This window comes from Phallusia mammillata, chromosome 3, assembly GCF_965637545.1.
Source record: "Phallusia mammillata chromosome 3, kaPhaMamm4.hap1.1, whole genome shotgun sequence".
NCBI lineage: Eukaryota > Metazoa > Chordata > Ascidiacea > Phlebobranchia > Ascidiidae > Phallusia > Phallusia mammillata.
In genome coordinates, this window is record NC_137254.1 from 4649755 (window position 1) to 4671546 (window position 21792).

Sequence of the window (21792 nt, forward strand, 5' to 3'; positions counted from 1 at the left end):
TTATCTCGTAACAGTGTGACATTTTTTGCCAACAACGTAATTTTATTACTTACTATTCCTTTACGTACGAGCAACCCCTCCTCCTGAAACGAAGAAAACACAACGTAGTAGGACGTTAAGTAATCGACAACACAACGTAATAGCGGATAGGATGGTGCAGATGTGAAACATGCATGCTTTACATACGTAAATGTTTAAAGTTTTCAAATTTGTGGTTTGTTATATATTGGTTTGTTTTATTTCATTGATTCTCTATTTAAATAAAACATCCAAAATCTCAGGTTTTTTTATAGTTTTTTATTCACAGAAGTTTCTATGTTACTGAAGTGATGTGATGGGTGGTCAGTAATTTACAAAAGATTAAATAACGAAAATAGGACAATATTTTATATCATTCATCTGGTGTCACCGGCAACACATTCTCAATTTGTGCTTTAAAATAACTTATTGCGGAAGTAGTAAATGTATAGTAGCAGTTGTGGAATGAAACTGTTGTGTCAAAACGAACAAAGCCACATAAGAAAAAAATCACCCTATTTTTAAGAATTTTTTTTATCAATTCCCACTATGGTTTGAAGAACGTCAACGCAAATAAAGCTTTACAGATTCATTGTGACAAACTCATGTTTGTCAACTATTATTGAGCACAGATAATGGTCCCTAATGCTGCATAAATGCGGATTACACGGAAGCAAAATCATCGTTGGACCTTAATTTATTTCTCAACACTGCTGCATTTTCAACGCAGAATGTAAAAGTTTTACTTACATCTATTGCCCCCCTGGAACTTCTCCGCCTGAAAAGAACAAAACACGATGTTTGAGCATTTTTCACAACGATCTGTTATTTGCAGGTTGGTAAGGTTCAGTATGCATAAAACTAGTGACTAAATACCCAGCAAACATTAAACGAAAAATATAAAACCAAAACAATAATTTTTGTGTTTGATACACACTGTCAAAGATCATATACACATGCAGAAAATGTTCATGACCAAATGGCGAATCGTTTGTTTTGACAACTTACACAAAATCGCGTTTCATTTGGTGCTATTGTTTGTGCCACCTGAGTGAAATCAACCAACCATCGCAATTCCCCGAATCAAAAAATAGGATACTGAAACTTTGACACAATAATCATAGCTTAAAATCTTTTCAGCCAAGAAACGTTTGAAAAAAAGGCACAGAAACGCTGTTTTTATTTATTACTACGCGCATTTTGAACTAATATACATCTATATCAGAGGTCATCAACTTTTCTTACAGCGGGCCAGGTAGATTTAATAAAAATGCACAAGGTACGCATAGTTTTCCAGTCCATACAGCGTCTGTTTCTAACCTACTTAGCGTGGCAATTATAAGAGACCGCCAATGTATGGTCTTTCTACAATACTATTTGAGGTATACTGTTGCGAAGGTTAATTTTTAAAGTTAGTCTCACTTTTCTGAGCAATGTTCCTACATTAAGAAAGTTAATGCGGATAAAGCGTTACAGATTCATACCGACAAACTCATGATTGTCAACAATTGGTAATTACAGTTAATGGTTCCAGATGCTGAATAAAATGCAGATTTTTAACATAATTTAAAAGTTTTACTTACCCCAATTTTATGTTTGAACTCCTCCGCCCGAAAGGTTAGCATTTATTACTACGTTTTGTCCTTACCGGGTTTTATCTTTTTATTTATTTATAAAATTTGTGAATATAAAACTAGTGACTATATTACCGATAGATACAAACCCAAGCCATTTCTTTACCGGTTTTACTTCAATAGTTTCGCTGCCAGCATTCGGTGTGTTGATTGACTGTTTCACTGTTTTTTCTTTGAATGTTAATTTCACAAATTCGTTTTTCGCTAAATTAAATGAAAAAAGTGTAGTTTGAAATTCTTATTAGTTTTCATTCAAAACTACATTAAAACATTAACCAATGCGGTGATCTTCAACAACCACTTAGGAATTAATTATTTCATGTAGATTATTTTTTAAATTTCTGCACGTAACATACGGAAAAATTAACCTTTTTTGCTTGATTCCTCCATACCTTCACGTTCTCCTTGCGTTTGCGATCGTTTCAAAACACGTGCATCTATAATTTAGGCAGCAGACGAAGTAAAGTAAATACTAGTACACAATAAATGACTTTGCCAATATGATGTTTCCTATTTAGCTTTTGTAGTTGACAAGGTGAAAAACAGACTTAATTTCTGACAAGATATGTTTCAAATCCACAACTTATATTTCCACAATCCAAGTTGTAGAAAAACGTAAAATATCTGTTTTTTGATCTATTTTATATGTTTGTTATTAATTATAATGTTATTTTGTAATGCTGTTGTCACAAATTTATTTACATTGTGTGTGTGCTTATTTACATCGTGTGTGTGCCTATTTACATCGTGTGTGTACGGACAGTACGCAAATTGGTAGTGCGTGGTTGCGGCACAAGTGGCTGATGGCAACATGCCTGTGACTGCCCGCGTCTTTCCTGAGGCGCACGTTTTGTTCTGCGCCTTGCAGTTTTTTGGACTTGTTTTTGAGGCGCAAGTCATTCTATTTTGGAAAGGGTGCTGTGTTGACCTCGTGTAAGAAAATATAAGCTTTGAAACTGAGTGACAGCTTTGTGGTATCAGCAGAAAAGCTCACAAGGTTATTTTTCATAAAATCGAGTACAACACCTTATTATAAACGCGACAGCTGTGTTACCCACAACGTTGTTGGCAACGTTGTTAAATATGGCACCCCGAATGTATTTCAGACCAGGCGTCTATTGGAGATAATAGAAGTTTAGGCATCTATTTTATGCAAACAAAAAGTTCGGTTTCGGAAAAATTTAAAAAGAAGTTCGGAACAAAAGTAAAGCATTGGAAACGGCATATTCGGCCAAAATTTGTCGGCCAACCGAAACTTCTGTGCATCACTTGTTGTAACCAAAGGTTTAAAATTATTTCTGTGCTTACGTTACAGCGCAACTTAATGAAATTAAAGGTAAATGTATTTTAAAATTGACAAAACAGTGTTTTTTAAGTTTTTACTTTTGCCTGGAATTCCTAACAAGTTGGTACATAATTTGATGTGTGTGCAAATGTTTGCAATTAAAGTCCTGGTAACGGTTTTTTTAATGACGAAATGAAAGACTTATTTAAGTAAGTTTATCGACCTTATTGTTTGTGCATGTGACTGTTGTACTGTAACACTTTTATGTTTGCTGAGAACCAATGCTGGTGTGCAAATAAGTGCTGTTTGTACAACAAAGAGGAACTAGACAGTGTTGCGTACGTGACCAAGTAGGAAACTGTAGTGCGGTGGTCAGTGCAAATACAGTCTGCACAGATTTTTTACAAAAATTACCCCCTCTACCCTTACATTACGCATACAATATATATTACATCTTACCTGTGTGAGACGATCTCGGATCACTCATAGTAATTGCAAAACAAGACAATGATATTTACTGTAACGACTGAAAGCAAAAAAAAAAAAAATTTGCGACTATTATTAATGCTTTATGCATTTAAACGGACATATGACGTACCTAATTGACTTATCTCATATTATTTTAATTTCCAATAGAGTTTAAACCCAAAATCAAGAGACATAGGTGTTGTTGTATTTGAGGAAATCGGCGGCTTGACCGGCAACAAATTTTTGGTGTTGACCTATTGCGACTTTGCTTTGCCTTATAACTCACTTCAACAACTTCAGAAATAAGCTTACTTAGTGATGCACCCATTAATTTCACTGCTATTTGGGTTCATTTGTTGACAGTTGCGTAAAGGCATAATTAAATCAGCTTATTTAATTAGCGCTTACCAACAATTACTTACATGCTTATTGCCTGTTTGTGCACGTGATGTACAAAATTTGTCAAAGTCTAGTTAACAAGATTTACCTGCTTTAAACAAAAACGTGATCAAGCCCGTAATATAAGCATTAGATTAACGACAACTGCTGATCTGTCAACTTTTGATAAAAGGCCTCGTATAGCTTTGGTAAAGACTTGCACTTAGTTGTTCTACCACAGAGTCACCGAGCTGTTCTACTGATTGCTAACTTACTAGCCATTTGTACCCCAATCAATCAAGTTTGGTATTGACATAGTACATGATAAGAGCTTAAGACAATATTAGCCTATTGCAAACAAATATTTGCAGACTCTGTCGTAACGTTGCGTGAAATATTAGCTCTTGTAACGCTATTGTTTCCACGCCTTGGGTTAAGGACGCTGCTCTAACGGCTCGCCGGTAAAACCAGTGAATGGACCGCACGCTACCCTTAATACTTGAAATTTCAAAAGTATTACGATTGAAACAGTTCTTACATATTTACCTTGGAAATGTATAGCAATGTATTACCACACATGAAGGTTGTACCCCAGTGGGATGCATTGTTTGGTTGCCGTGGTGCTGGCATTGATTGTAGATGTGACTGCTAAGGTAGTGGTGGCTGTGGTGGTCAAAGAAAGAAAAACTTATACATGACAGCACTGACAAACTGTCATGTTTATCTACATCTGTTTAGAGATTTCAAAACAATAGTCTTAGAAATAACTGCTTCGAAAGCTATTAATCTTGACTAAGCAAGTGTTACCACATAAACATTAATTCTGCTCATGTATGAACTGATTGCTCTGTTGCGTCCTTTGACATGGTTTAGTAAACAACCTATTTTTCGCTGAATCAAATCAAACAAAAATGTTTAGATTTTAAACAATTAGCTAGAAACTCTTGTAAACTATAACACAAAACGTTTATTTTTTTGCTTAATGACTTTTTTGGTTTAGAAAATGTTTTGTTTTCTTATATCTTTTATGCATTTTTAAATTAATTACCACTTAAATAAAATTGTAATTCGAAATCTTTGCTTTCAAATACAAAATACTATTCGTTAAGTTTGTCAGTTGCGTTTAAACAAAATCAAAAAAGCAACTGTTTCCCTAATACCTACATTTACACAAAGTGACTTGTCAAATCATAAATGGAAAACAACCAGATGTAGAATAAAAAAAGTGTTCAACTATTTAGTAACGGTTAAAAACAATTGAAAAATGTAACGTTTTGTTATAGTTGGCAAATAACTCAAATGTTTCAAACGATTTCCACATAATGTTCATATATACATATTGTCCTTACATTAACATTAGCATGATACAATTTCGTTTACTTCTCTCGTAACAGTTTATCTTCAACTTCTAAAAAGCACATTTAGTTTCTGTCTAAAGACTGTACAACTGATAATTTGCAGATCTAAAACTGCAGACAAAGTGTTGTAAGTTTTTTTACCACGAGAAACATGCAGCCGCACAAGAAACTGAATCAAAACATTGACCACGTCACGTCGCTTTGACGCGCTGCTTCCAGGATGTGACGTAACACAATCGCAAAAGTAAAAAGTGTAAATATAGCTTCAGTTGAAAGTTATGGAACCTCGGATAATAGGATAGGCTGCAACTATCGAATGGTTTTCAGCTTTGTATATTTTGCAGTTCTGACCTACAAGAATAGTTTAAAAGCTACGTAGAAACCTTCAATCAATATGTATCGTTTTTGTATTGCCTACAAACATGCAGTGGAGATGCGGGACAATTGGGTAAGGACCTTTGAGCCATAATTTTTGTAATTTTTAAAACGGAATATCTTGTCAACGCATTTCCAAATAAGAAACTTATGCCCTTGTGTAAGTGTGTTAAAACGTGTAGTACTAGTACAGTTGTTCAATGGCAATTTTTTCTTCGAGCTCAAAGAAATAGTAATGAAAAACTGAATTTTGGCCCAATGGTCCCGCATCTCCTAAGTTTTTTCAGTTCTAGTTAAAACACCCATGTTTTCAAAGACAATTCCTTTTGTAATCATTAGAAAACGACTTGTTTGCACCTCAGATGATAAAACCTATTCCTAAGATTTTGTGTAACCTAAAAGGTTTAAACTTTTTATCGTTTCTTGTTTTGAAGTCGGATATCGCAAACCATTTTTTTGTTATTTAAAGAAAAACAGTAATTATAACTTCAGATGTTCGGTACAAAAGTTACATCGAAACAAATACTGAATGTGTTTGTAAGGAATCGTATTTTTTTCATTTACATTTCAATGTATTGTAGTTCATTTTCTTGACTAAATTGCGTGGTTCAAAAGTAGCAAAATTTAATTCATACAAACTCCAACTATACGGCATGCATATGCACATATCAAAACTTCCTAGTCGGTTTGAAAGCAGCACTGTTAGTCTGTAAGTGTGTACGAGACAAAAACGATTAGCAACGCTTTAAAAAAAACTGTTACAAATCGTGGTCAAGGATTGTGTATTCATTATGAAAAACACAATGTGAAATCTTTTATATTTTTCTTGATTTTATTGAAAATTTCGTCAATGTGCGTGGACTTTGCTTTTGTTTTGATTTATTCTTGTCCTAATAAAGGTGCTTATTTTAAGTAGAGTATAAGACTTAATACTTTTGAGTAACTCATCAACGTTTTAAAAAACAAATATTTGAATCATATCAAGAACACCAACAAATAATTTTGTTTAAAAAAGAACACGAAGTTAACAGCAAAGTGTTTCGACAAAGCTCATGTGCACTTATTGTTACAAACATGGAATTGTAAACTTCAAGTATTAATTTGCATTAAACTGGTTTTGTTCTGGTTGCAACTGGTTGTCCGGGTTTCGACACTCACCGCCGTCCACTCGTGCATGTTCTTCTGCTAGTGGTGCGTTGGGATCAAAATTGGCAAATGCAAATCGAGCTTGAAAATGGAACAATTGCATCGTTTCATAACAAAGTGGTTTTTAATTTGTTTAGTTTCAAAGACAAAAAATCCTACCAGAATTTCGTGGTGGTCGTGGACTCGGAACAATTTATCTACATCCACTGCGACGTGACCGTCTGTCATAATTCAACTGGACAATGCCCTGAACAGGTGAGTTGAGTTAAGCATGTTGCTTCCAAACTGGTGTGTCCTAGGTTCGCTTGCCAATACGGTATATTTTCTGACACCAGCTGCACTCATGAGATTTTATTTGTCTAATCAGTACAAAGGCCGAGTGGTCTGGCGCGTCTGACCCAAAAAAAGGCCTAAAAAAACTTGATCGGGATTAGACCCCCATACCGCTGTCTCGGGTCCGAACCACATAATAAAAACGATGTTTACTGTCCGTAGCTTACATACAAACTAAAGAGTATTTAAACCTTCTTGTTTGGTTCAGCTGATAGGGTAATAGCACGGAAAATACACCGTGCCGTGTAGGAATGTTTAGAAGACTGGCCTTTAATCGGCCTGACGCACTATGGATTATATATGTGTGTGCCGTGATCGGCTTAATTCAGTATGACACCTTTAATAAGACTGGTGTTCCATGATATATCAATATTTGTTTAATTCTTTTTGCAGTCCTGTTCTGGTAGGAAACGGCGATCTGTTGAAAACAATGGTCACAATCAACTGCTTTCTGCAGGGCCAGTGCACATTGTTCAAGGTACCGGTTACGTGCTTGGTAAGGCAATGAGGAAAATTCAATTAATATCTATTCTAGATAATATTGCTGATACATGTGTTTTTCGTAGCAAATTTGTAGTTCTATCCAGCAAGTGACACATATTGGGGCATAATAACTGAAGTATGCTGTGTCTTGGTGATTGCTCACTTACGTATATGTGATAAACCTGACTGGTAACAATCGCAGCTTTTATTTGATTTCCATGTCTTGTTTCAAAAATAAGATTGTGACTAGCATTAAAGGACACATACAAAATGTAAATAAAACAAGGCAATTATCATAAAATATCTTTCATGGGTTCGAATCCCATCAATAATTTTCTTTTTCTTCTATCCGTTGCTTTAACAACCAGACTGATTCGGCGGCCTCTTGCAATCTTGACATATACTGTGATTTTTATGAGTATAGCGAACACATGTCCGTTTCAAGGTTGGCTAAAGCAATAAATAAACAATTCTTCACATATTTTGTTTTTGTTAAGCATGACTTTTTTATCGTTTATACAACAGGAGAAAGAAACGAAGCTATTGAAGGTGCTGGCAACAGCTACCAGCTTGTGATGTTTGTTCTTCTGGCTGTGATTATTATTGGAGCTGGTTACATCGTATGGGGCAAACTGACCCGGGATCGCAATGCGAGACAGATTCGCCAGTAGAAGAATTTTTTATTATTCTTAACATGGCATTGTTTGTGTGTATGTAAAAAATATTTCTTTTTGAAGATAAAAACAAATAACAAATTAAAGCTGTTTTTCATAAAGCTGTTTGTTAATTTTGTTATCAAACAAATATTATGCATCACTTCACTTATTACATGCATAATTCATAGCTGACATGAAATTACTTTGTCAAAGTATTGTTGTGTATATGTTTAACTGTTATATACAATATAATCACATAGGGTCAAACTTGTGTTTTTTATTTAGCTTATAACAGGAATCAGGACAAAAACATTTCCAAATATTTTAGCTTTCGAAACAAATTCAGTTTACACTTACAAAACATAATAACATCCCTCTATAAATCATACAACGCATTAGGTGACAAACCGGAATATGATACGCTATGCTGTACAACAGATGGCTTTGGTAAACATAATATTTCTTGATTCAGTTTGTATGACGGTATTGCGAAAACTACTGTTTCCCTTTTTCCACGCCTACGACAGAATTTACGTGTGACTGTAAAGGCAATCTTGTTGCTTTCTGACTGTAAAGGCAAACTGAAATTTTTGTATTTACATGATATTTTTCTAGGTCGACTTAAATTTTAGTCTTGAATTATTATTATTATTACAATGACACAAAGTAGACAGAAAAAACATGGTTGCATATTTCTTTGTAATAACTTTTCCTACAACATTTCGCCTTTTTCAAAGTGTTTTGAACTTTCGTGCGTGCTTTGCTGTCGGCATAACAGTAGGATAAATGAGATTTTCTGGTTGGTTTGTCACAAGAAAGTACCATGTAAATGGCCTTACACAAAAAAGGCCTGTATTAAGGCAACGAAATTAATAATTAATTCGTAGATTACACTGCAGTTCGCTACGATTTGCTTGGACCAACAAACACATTCTAATTTGGCAAAGATTAGTTTATCTGTGGCTGTAACAAAGAGGTTTTCTATTTGCCAGTTGACCGACCTCAAATATTATTTTGGCATTTGGTGGATGACAATAAACGTATGTAATTTGACGTAATAAATACTTTATGCTTATACATCAGTAGAAAGGCAACAATTTTGTTCGGCTAAAAAGTCACAAAAATGCGAATCCTATTTAATGAGATATAATCCAAACATAATCTAATAATAATTGTAAATGGTTTCGTAAAATAAGCAAAAACATGTAATATTTTCAAATGTTAAATATGCTATCGCTTTATCGATTTAACCTTGCTGCACTAGTGACTTTTGTACAACAAAACTGTTACAACAATGGTAGAAAATCTGATTGGACTCTAATTGGAAAGTTGATAAGTTTTATCCTGCATCATCAACAAACCGTATGTCAAAACATGAAAAAAAAATAATTTTAGCATTTGAAAGCTACGGCAATGATACGTAAAACAGTTTGATTTAGGTTTACATTCTATGCCATAAAATTAACGATAGTTTGCAGAACGCCCATTTCTGCTACGTTGCAACTGATTGTGACGAAATCTATCCCTGTTCCTATTTATTTGTGTTGATTCTTCTGCTGGTTGTCCGTTGGGGTTAAAATTGTCGAATGCAATTCGGGCTGAAAGAAGATCAAATGCTTGGCAGCGTTAAAAGTTTTGTTAAATTTATAAACTCGAAATTTCTTACCCAGGTTTTGAGGTGGTCGGTTTAAATTATGTCGATCCATTTTCACTTTTTCTGAAACCTAAATTATATGTCATGTAAATAACAAATGTTATTGTTTGTTTCTCAAAGTATGTTAACCATCATATTCTTCTTAAATACGTATGTTATTTGCGAAACACAGCCATTAGTTAAAACACCTACCCATAAAATGTTTCATGTTTACTGTATAACCTTAATTTTATAACATTTCACCTTCTCAGATGGAATTTTTTGGACATTACTCTGACTCTGTAAAAATAAAAAAACAAAATATACCTTAAATACAACTAAAATGCGTCTTTGTTTGTGTTTGTTGCAGGTTTAGCAAAACGCAACTGATAGTTTAATAATCAATTGTATCTAGTAAATTACGTAATTTTTAATGAACTTGATTTTTAATTAAACAGCATACCATTGATACAACTATTTGAAACTTCGCCGGTTTGTCAATCATTACATTGAGATATGAGTCGTAGTACGGTAGACAATAAGACAACCCCCAAACTGTTTCACAAACGAAGCGAAAGCTAAACAGTTGTAAAACAAACAAACAATCCAATAACATAGAATAAACGTTAGTTTAAAATTTTAATCTACAATCTGTGTTTAAAACCACCACAATTATACAACTTTTTTCGTGTTCGGGTCACTCTGTACTTACATTTAAACAAACAAACAATTTGTGGTCCGATTATTCACAAAAAATGTGACAAACTCTATACATAAGCATATTATCTATTCACTCACGTCCGACCGATGATATTCGATCACCTTCTTCTCGTCATCAGATTCATCACCAGTATCTTCATCATACGTAATGTTTGGAACCGTTTTCTCTTTCCCCCCAAAAAAAAACAAAAAATGCCGTTGTGTGAAGTTCAAAATAGAGAAACATCAATAAACAATCAGCTGAAGTCAGTAAACACACTCTATCTTTATCATATATTTGTTTTATGCCTTTACAGTAATAAACAAATTGAATTCAATCATTATTTACAAATAACATCATTTCAAACAACATGTAAAGAGTATAATTTAAATTGAATGTATACTTTAGACTTTTCTGTCAATTATTATAATGCATTAAACAATGTGACGAAGTAACTCTCCATTATTATATGTTTCAACATTATGCAATCTGCATTAAAATCAATCTAATTCCCTGGTTCTTTAAACGTACGTTTTTCCTACCTTGATATTGAGCTGGTGAACTTATGCTGGATTCATTTTTTTCGTATTCGACATTACTTGAAACCTAAATAACAAAACTTTGTGTTACATTGTTTTTACTTTAGTTCCTTTTTGATAAACAAAAATTAAACTATAAAAATTAAACTAGAAGCACACGCGATTTTCCAATGTTTACACACAGTTCAATACTAAGATATAGCTTTGTTTGTTTAGATAGTAATCTTAAATAAAAACGAGTTTATACTATTAAGGCAATAAAATAAAATGGCAAAAAGATTCAGCGGTTTAAAAAAAATTGTAAAAAATGAATGAATTCGAGTTATCTCCTACTATGAAACTTTTTATCACCATGCTCCATAAGAAAATGATTATACTTTTTTTAATAACCTTCTTACCGTTTGGGGCAGAAAATATTGTGGTGAAACAGGCGGTGCCTGAAAATCAACGTGTGAATAATTTTGAGACCTACAAATTATTTACAGGCAAAGCGTTTAATTAAGGAATTGAGCCAACCCGCTGAATGTTTAAAAGAAATTTAAACTGTAATAATTTATGTTACTCGTTTCTTCAAGAACCCAGGCAGCAAAAAATTTTTACATGATAAAAAATATTTGAAATAGTGTTTATTTGCTATAGAAAAGCGGATTTTTTTCCCATTCTTTGGAGTAATACGTTTATCGTTATTTAGATTTAACATATTTTCTTCTTGACAATGTACTTACCATCATAATCTGACCGCCTTGAAGGAAAGGATTGTACTGCAGCTAAAAATCAAAAAGGAGAAAAACTTGTACGGATAGCTCTTTCAGAATGCCTTTCCTAATCAAAGTCAAAATTATATTTTCATTATCACATTATCCATATGCCATCGTTGCAAAAATGACAGTCTCTTAGACATCACAGTACGCCAGGCCCATTAAAGACGTGATACCGAATCAGCCGGTCATCAAGCATATACCACCATGTGGCAAGGCGTAGGCTAGAAACATCTAGCCTGCGGTGGGATTCGAACCCACGGCGGGAGTCTTTCCGGGACTCGCGCTCTACCAACTGAGTTGCACAGGCTCAGTGGAGAAGCCGCCGAAAGTCGAATCACAAGAACCGTTGCCTGCCTCGTATGCTGCACATGTCAGCTTCGTAGTAGGGGATCGCCAGATTGACCAGTATCAGTTAAGATGAACATAAATTCATAACTGGGATCAGCCCATAATTGTGATTTATATATGAGTGTGCCGTGATCGCTGGTCTGCATCGACGCTTCAGGGCTGATCCCAGTTATGAATTTATGTTCCTCTAGACATGTTTTAAATCCAAAAATTTGTCAAAATATTAAAGGAATGACAGAAAATAGTTTGGTAAAGTCGCTCGCCAATTTAGTGTTTATTTATTAGGGGGGCATTTGTTTTCAATGACCAATTTTGTCGTACGGGAAGCCTTCATATTCTTCACTCTAAGTGTTACAAATAAGTTATAAACCAAATGTGAAAAATGTTTTGCACAAAATGGTAAATATGCGCATAGCCTATGCTGGTGAAGTAGTTGGTAGTGCAAAGTGTTTCATCGTCACTTATCTATTTGAGACTTTAAAAAAGAACTGACATTTATACTAATAAAAATAAATAAATTACCAAGTTTTTGAGAAAGACAGCATTTGTTTCGATCGAAACTTATTTAAAACGTTAACAAGCAACATCGTGATTCAGACTATTATTACCTGTTAATAAAATACACTCAACATTTTTATAAAAATGGAAACAGTTTTTGCATTAATTTTTGGATAAACTGTTTCCATGTTCTTCCCGGCTGAGGCAGAAGATATTGCTGTGATGTAAACGGAACCTGAAACGTATTAAAAATGTTAATTTAATTCTGTCGGACTGCTATTTGCCCACTAACATATTTTTAAATTTTACACAATGTTTAAACGAATTTAATTTTTAAGTATCAATCCATTGGACTCAATTGACTTGATTTCCCAAAATGTATTTTCTAAGTATGTAAGCTTTACAATTCAATTTGGATTTGATGTCATTGTTAGGTTCATAGACGAAATGTAAGGTGCTTCCGGTGTAGTTACTTATATACCCGCATTTTTCAAAAAATACCTCATTACTTGCATATGTTCTTACCGGCTGAGGCAAATTGTTCTTACCGGCTGAGGAAAATTTCTTTTTCGTGTTTTTTTGTACTTTTTTAAATAATATCCAGTATTTCTTCTTTTAATGCAGTCTGAAAAACAAATGCAGCATTTTGTACTGCATCGCGTGACGTGCTATCGAAAACCAGAGACAATATTTATTTTTACACAAATAAATACTATTTTTGTTTTCAATTTTGTCATCAAACGTTTTTTATTTGCTGTAGAGCATTGTATGTCAGGTCATCTGTACTTTCAGGTGATGTTTAATCGCATCATATTCGTTCCGTACAACCTTTTTTATGTGTCATTTTGAGTCAAATAGACACGCAAATATACAAAGTCTTTTGTAAATTTGTATAGTCAGCCAGGCTTGTTTAAACTGCTTGAGGCAAAAGTGAAATCAAGAGTTTGTAGCAACATCTTTTATTATGCTGCACTTAACCCGCAAACAATCGAATACATTGCCCTTTTTGTTTTTCTTTATTCAAGTGAGCGCACTCTCATGTAACGTAGTGGAATGTTTCCTTCTGCATCTACAGCTGTGCCACATGTCAGCGGCACGTTTCTGTAGTCACTATGGGTAGCGTGCGATCCATTTACTGGTTTTACCGGCGAAAGAGCTAATATTTCACGCAACGGTACGACAGACTCTGCAAATATTTTTTTGCATTAGGCTAATATTGTCTTAAGCTCTTATCATGTACTATGTCAATACCAAACTTGATTGATTGGGGTTCAAAGGGCAAGTAAGTTAGCAATCAGTAGAACAGTTCGGTGACTCTGTGGTAGAACAACTAAGTGCAAGTCTTTACCAAAGCTATACGACGCCGTTCATCAAAAGTTGACAGATCAGCAATTGTCGTTAATCTAATGCTTATATTACGGGCTTGATCACGTTTTTGTTTAAAGCAGGTAAATCTTGTTAACTAGATTTTAATAAATTTTATACATCACGTGTACAAACAGGCAATAAGCATGTAAGTAATTGTTAGTAAGGGCTAATTGAATAAGCAGATTTAATTAGGCCTTTACTCAACTGTCAACAAGTGAACCCAAATAGCAGTGAAATTGGTAGGTGCATCACTAAGTAAGCTTATTTCTGAAGTTTTGAAGTGGGTTATAAGGCAAAGCAAAATCGCAATAAGTCAACACCACAAGTTTGTTGCGGTCAAGCCGCCGATTTCCTCAAATACAACAACACCTATGTCTCTTGATTTTGGGTTTAAAACTCTATTGGAAACTAAAATAATATGAGATAAGTCAGTTGGGTAACGTCATATGTCCGTTTAAATGCATGAAGCATTAATAATAGTCGCAAAATTTTTTTTTTGCTTTCAGTCGTTACAGTAACTATCATTGTCTTGTTTTGAAATTGCTATGAGTGATCCGAAGTGGTCTCACACAGGTAAGATGTAATTTATATTGTATGCGCAATGCAAGGGTAGAGGGGGTAATTTTTGTAGAAAATCTGTGCAGAGTGTATTTGCACTGACCACCGCACTACGGTTTCCTGCTTGGTCACGTACGCAACACTGTCTAGTTCCTCTTTGTTGTACAAACAGCACTTATTTGCACACCAGCATTGGTTCTCAGCAAACATAAAAGTGTTACAGTACAACAGTCACATGCACAAACAATAAGCTCGATAAACTTACTTAAATAAGTCTTTCATTTCGTCATTAAAAAAACCGTTACCAGGACTTTAATTGCAAACATTTGCACACACATCAAATTACGTACCAACTTGTTAGGAATTCCAGGCAAAAGTAAAGACTTAAAAAACACTGTTTTGTCAATTTTAAAATACATTTACCTTTAATTTCATTAAGTTGCCGTGTAAGGTAAGCACAGAAATAATTTCAGACCTTTGGTTACAACAAGTGATGCACAGAAGTTTCGGTTGGCCGACAAATTTTGGCCGAATATGACGTTTCCAATGCTTTAGTTTTGTTCCGAACGAACTTTTCAAATTTTTCCGAAACCGAACTTTTTGTTTGCATGAAATAGATGCCTAAACTTCTATTATCGCCAATGGACGCCTGGTCTGAAATACATTCGGGGTGCCATATTGAAAAACGTTGCCAACAACGTTGTGGGTAACACAGCATTACAAAATAACATTATAATTAATAACAAACGTATAAAATAGATAAAAAAAACAAATATTTTACGTTTTTCTACAACTTGGATTGTGGACATATAAGTTGGATTTGAAACATAGCTTTACAGAAATTAAGTCTGTTTCTCAACCTCTCAACTACAAAAGCTAAATAGGAAACATCACATTGGCAAAGTCATTTATTGCGTATGAGTATTCACTTTGCTTCACTTTTAGTCTGTTGCCTAAATTATAGATGCACGTGTTTTAAAACGATCGCAAACGCAAAGAGAACGTGAAGGTATGGAGGAATCAAGCAAAAAAGGTCAGTTTTTCCGTATGTTACGTGCAGAAATTTAAAAACTAATCTACATGAAAAGATTAATTCTAAAGTGGTTGTTGAAGATCACCGCATTGGTTAATGTTTTAATGTAGTTTTGAATGAAAACTAATAAGAATTTGAAACTAGACTTTTTTCATTTAATTTAGCGAAAAACGAATTTGTGAAATTAACATTCAAAGAAAAAACAGTGAAACAGTCAATCAACACTCCGAATGCTGGCAGCGAAACTATTGAAGTAAAATCGGTAAAGAAATGGCTTGGGTTTGTATCTACCGGTAATTTAGTCACTAGTTTTATATTCACTAAGTTTTATGAATAAATAAAAAGATAAAACCCGGTAAGGACGAAACGTAGTAATAAATGCTAACTTTTCGGGCGGAGGAGTTCAAACATAAAATTGGGGTAAGTAAAAATTTTAAATTATGTTAAAAATCTGCATTTTGTCCAGCATCTGGAACCATTAACTGTAATTACCAATTGTTGACAATCATGAGTTTGTCGGTATGAATCTGTAACGCTTTATCCGCACTAACTTTCTTAATGTAGGAACATTGCTCAGAAAGGTGAGACTAACTTTAAAAATTAACCTTCGCAACAGTATACCTCAAATAGTATTTTAGAAAGACCATCCATTGGCGGTATCTTATAATTGCCACGCTAAGTAGGTTAGAAACAGACGCTGTATTGACTGGAAAACTATGGGCATCTTGTGCATCATTATTAAATCTACCTGGCCCGCTGTAAAAAGGGTTGATGACCTCTGATATAGATGTATATTAATTCAAAATACGGGCATTAATAAATAAAAACAACGTTTCTGCACTTTTTTTCAAACGTTTCTTGGCTGAAAAGTTTTTAAGCTATGATTATTGTGTCAAAGTTTCAGTATCCTATTTTTTGATTTGGGGAATTGCGATGGTTGGTTGATTTCACTCAGGTGGCACAAACAATAGCAACAAATGAAACGCGATTTTGTGTAAGTTGTCAAAACAAACGATTCGCCATTTGGTCGTGAACTTTTTTGCATGTGTATATGATCTTTGACAGTGTGTATCAAACACAAAAATTGTTGTTTTGGTTTTATATTTTTCGTTTAATGTTTGCTGGGTATTTAGTCACTAGTTTTATGCATACTGAACCTTACCAACCTGCAAATAACAGATCGTTGTGAAAAATGCTCTAACATAGTGTTTTGTTCTTTTCAGGCGGAGAAGTTCAAGGGGGCAATAGATGTAAGTAAAACTTTTAGATTATGCGTTGAAAATGCAGCAGTGTTGAGAAATAAATTAAGGTCCAACGATGATTTTGCTTCCGTGTAATCCGCATTTATGCAGCATACTGGACCATTACCTGTGCTCAATAATAGTTGACAAACATGAGTTTGTCACGATGAATCTGTAAGGCTTTATTCGCGCTGACGTTCTTCAAACCATAGTGGGAATTAATAAAAAAAAAACTTAAAAATAGGGTGATTTTTTCTTATGTGGCTTTGTTCGTTTTGGCACAACAGTTTCATTCCACAACTGCTACTATACATTTACTACTTCCGCAATAAGTTATTTTAAAGCACAATTTGAGAATGTGTTGCCAGTGACACCAGATAAATGACATAAAATATTGTCCTATTTTCGTTATTTAATCTTTTGTAAATTACAATCACATCACTTCGGTAACATAGAAACTTCTGTAAATAAAAAACTACAAAAAAACCTGAGATTTTGGATATTTCATTTAAATAAAGAATCAATGAAATAAAACAAACCAATATATAACAAACCACAAATTTGATAACTTGTTTGTTGCGAGAAACAAATCAAACATTTACGTATGTAAAGCATGCATGTTTCACATCTGCACCATCCTATCCGCTATTACGTTGTGTTGTCTATTACTTAACGTCCTACTACGTTGTGTTTTCTTCGTTTCAGGAGGAGTTGTTGTTCGTACGTAAAAGAAAGGTAAGTAATAAAATTACGTTGTTGGCAAAAAATGTCACACTGTTACGAGATAAATTCTAGTCCAAAGACAGTTTTTGCATTTCACAACTCCGCATTACTTGCAACATCCCCAACCATTAACCATGCTTTACAGTTGTTAACAATCATGGTCTGCCAGTATCAATCTGTAACAGGGTAGTTTTCATCTTATTCCTTTCGGCGCATCACTTTCTTGGCACAACTATTACTGAACTATAGTAGTAACTAAATTGCAAATGGCACTGGATGGATCAAAATATGACAAGTACTTGAAAATTTGTCCTGTTTTTGTTTGTGTAAACTTTGACTTGTTTCGTTTTATTACTTTGTTTATTGCAATTTTGGGATATGTATAGGGTTGGCGCAACCGGAAAACATCTTCGACTATCGTTGTTTCCCAAGACAATAATCTTTGCAACAGCGTTATGGATCTAGAAGGTTTGCTTAATTTTATCTTAATTAAGTAACAAAGAGTGTAAAAAGTCGTATTAGTAACGTTTAAACAAAGTTTCTTGCTGTGACAAAATCGGTTTAAACAAATATTTGCATTGTGTCGTGAGTTTTTGTTACCTGCTGCAGTCACTTGGCAAAAAGTTGCATTACTGACTTGGAACCATAGGCGCCGAGTTTTCAAAAATGCAAGGTGGCGGAGGTTAAAATGACGTCATTTTGCGTGACGTCACTGATGCGTACATCATTTATTACAACACATTTGCATTGTACACAACAATGGGCAAACATTCATTGGCAGACAATCGTGTGTTTGACGTCAGAAACAAAGCACTAACCTGAACTGGTGGCAGTTTTAAGCCACGTTTTGTTACTGAATCGCCAGCACGCTAGTTTAAAAGCAAATCTGTTCCCATTTTTCTTCAGATTTCTTCTATTATGCTGCACTTAACCCGCAAACAATCGAATACATTGCCCTTTTTGTTTTTCTTTATTCAAGTGAGCGCACTCTCATGTAACGTAGTGGAATGTTTCCTTCTGCATCTACAGCTGTGCCACATGTCAGCGGCACGTTTCTGTAGTCACTATGGGTAGCGTGCGATCCATTTACTGGTTTTACCGGCGAAAGAGCTAATATTTCACGCAACGGTACGACAGACTCTGCAAATATTTTTTTGCATTAGGCTAATATTGTCTTAAGCTCTTATCATGTACTATGTCAATACCAAACTTGATTGATTGGGGTTCAAAGGGCAAGTAAGTTAGCAATCAGTAGAACAGTTCGGTGACTCTGTGGTAGAACAACTAAGTGCAAGTCTTTACCAAAGCTATACGACGCCGTTCATCAAAAGTTGACAGATCAGCAATTGTCGTTAATCTAATGCTTATATTACGGGCTTGATCACGTTTTTGTTTAAAGCAGGTAAATCTTGTTAACTAGATTTTAATAAATTTTATACATCACGTGTACAAACAGGCAATAAGCATGTAAGTAATTGTTAGTAAGGGCTAATTGAATAAGCAGATTTAATTAGGCCTTTACTCAACTGTCAACAAGTGAACCCAAATAGCAGTGAAATTGGTAGGTGCATCACTAAGTAAGCTTATTTCTGAAGTTTTGAAGTGGGTTATAAGGCAAAGCAAAATCGCAATAAGTCAACACCACAAGTTTGTTGCGGTCAAGCCGCCGATTTCCTCAAATACAACAACACCTATGTCTCTTGATTTTGGGTTTAAAACTCTATTGGAAACTAAAATAATATGAGATAAGTCAGTTGGGTAACGTCATATGTCCGTTTAAATGCATGAAGCATTAATAATAGTCGCAAAATTTTTTTTTTGCTTTCAGTCGTTACAGTAACTATCATTGTCTTGTTTTGAAATTGCTATGAGTGATCCGAAGTGGTCTCACACAGGTAAGATGTAATTTATATTGTATGCGCAATGCAAGGGTAGAGGGGGTAATTTTTGTAGAAAATCTGTGCAGAGTGTATTTGCACTGACCACCGCACTACGGTTTCCTGCTTGGTCACGTACGCAACACTGTCTAGTTCCTCTTTGTTGTACAAACAGCACTTATTTGCACACCAGCATTGGTTCTCAGCAAACATAAAAGTGTTACAGTACAACAGTCACATGCACAAACAATAAGCTCGATAAACTTACTTAAATAAGTCTTTCATTTCGTCATTAAAAAAACCGTTACCAGGACTTTAATTGCAAACATTTGCACACACATCAAATTACGTACCAACTTGTTAGGAATTCCAGGCAAAAGTAAAGACTTAAAAAACACTGTTTTGTCAATTTTAAAATACATTTACCTTTAATTTCATTAAGTTGCCGTGTAAGGTAAGCACAGAAATAATTTCAGACCTTTGGTTACAACAAGTGATGCACAGAAGTTTCGGTTGGCCGACAAATTTTGGCCGAATATGACGTTTCCAATGCTTTAGTTTTGTTCCGAACGAACTTTTCAAATTTTTCCGAAACCGAACTTTTTGTTTGCATGAAATAGATGCCTAAACTTCTATTATCGCCAATGGACGCCTGGTCTGAAATACATTCGGGGTGCCATATTGAAAAACGTTGCCAACAACGTTGTGGGTAACACAGCATTACAAAATAACATTATAATTAATAACAAACGTATAAAATAGATAAAAAAAACAAATATTTTACGTTTTTCTACAACTTGGATTGTGGACATATAAGTTGGATTTGAAACATAGCTTTACAGAAATTAAGTCTGTTTCTCAACCTCTCAACTACAAAAGCTAAATAGGAAACATCACATTGGCAAAGTCATTTATTGCGTATGAGTATTCACTTTGCTTCACTTTTAGTCTGTTGCCTAAATTATAGATGCACGTGTTTTAAAACGATCGCAAACGCAAAGAGAACGTGAAGGTATGGAGGAATCAAGCAAAAAAGGTCAGTTTTTCCGTATGTTACGTGCAGAAATTTAAAAACTAATCTACATGAAAAGATTAATTCTAAAGTGGTTGTTGAAGATCACCGCATTGGTTAATGTTTTAATGTAGTTTTGAATGAAAACTAATAAGAATTTGAAACTAGACTTTTTTCATTTAATTTAGCGAAAAACGAATTTGTGAAATTAACATTCAAAGAAAAAACAGTGAAACAGTCAATCAACACTCCGAATGCTGGCAGCGAAACTATTGAAGTAAAATCGGTAAAGAAATGGCTTGGGTTTGTATCTACCGGTAATTTAGTCACTAGTTTTATATTCACTAAGTTTTATGAATAAATAAAAAGATAAAACCCGGTAAGGACGAAACGTAGTAATAAATGCTAACTTTTCGGGCGGAGGAGTTCAAACATAAAATTGGGGTAAGTAAAAATTTTAAATTATGTTAAAAATCTGCATTTTGTCCAGCATCTGGAACCATTAACTGTAATTACCAATTGTTGACAATCATGAGTTTGTCGGTATGAATCTGTAACGCTTTATCCGCACTAACTTTCTTAATGTAGGAACATTGCTCAGAAAGGTGAGACTAACTTTAAAAATTAACCTTCGCAACAGTATACCTCAAATAGTATTTTAGAAAGACCATCCATTGGCGGTATCTTATAATTGCCACGCTAAGTAGGTTAGAAACAGACGCTGTATTGACTGGAAAACTATGGGCATCTTGTGCATCATTATTAAATCTACCTGGCCCGTTGTAAAAAGGGTTGATGACCTCTGATATAGATGTATATTAATTCAAAATACGGGCATTAATAAATAAAAACAACGTTTCTGCACTTTTTTTCAAACGTTTCTTGGCTGAAAAGTTTTTAAGCTATGATTATTGTGTCAAAGTTTCAGTATCCTATTTTTTGATTTGGGGAATTGCGATGGTTGGTTGATTTCACTCAGGTGGCACAAACAATAGCAACAAATGAAACGCGATTTTGTGTAAGTTGTCAAAACAAACGATTCGCCATTTGGTCGTGAACTTTTTTGCATGTGTATATGATCTTTGACAGTGTGTATCAAACACAAAAATTGTTGTTTTGGTTTTATATTTTTCGTTTAATGTTTGCTGGGTATTTAGTCACTAGTTTTATGCATACTGAACCTTACCAACCTGCAAATAACAGATCGTTGTGAAAAATGCTCTAACATAGTGTTTTGTTCTTTTCAGGCGGAGAAGTTCAAGGGGGCAATAGATGTAAGTAAAACTTTTAGATTATGCGTTGAAAATGCAGCAGTGTTGAGAAATAAATTAAGGTCCAACGATGATTTTGCTTCCGTGTAATCCGCA

General features: G+C 34.4%; 1 long non-coding RNA gene across 2 annotated transcripts; it reads right to left on the reverse strand.

Moving 5' to 3' along the window:
- Positions 1 to 654: 654 nt before the first annotated feature.
- Positions 655 to 3456, reverse strand: LOC145218717 (uncharacterized). 2 transcript variants are annotated; one of them, XR_013857703.1, is made up of 4 exons: positions 3397 to 3456; positions 2021 to 2089; positions 1759 to 1856; positions 655 to 796 (listed from the first exon to the last, which is right to left on the reverse strand). It is a non-coding gene; the product is annotated as an uncharacterized LOC145218717 (long non-coding RNA). The 2 variants fall into 2 exon arrangements; XR_013857702.1 differs by lacking the exon at positions 655 to 796 and having other exon boundaries at positions 1153 to 1856.
- Between the last annotated feature and the right edge of the window lie 18336 nt (positions 3457 to 21792).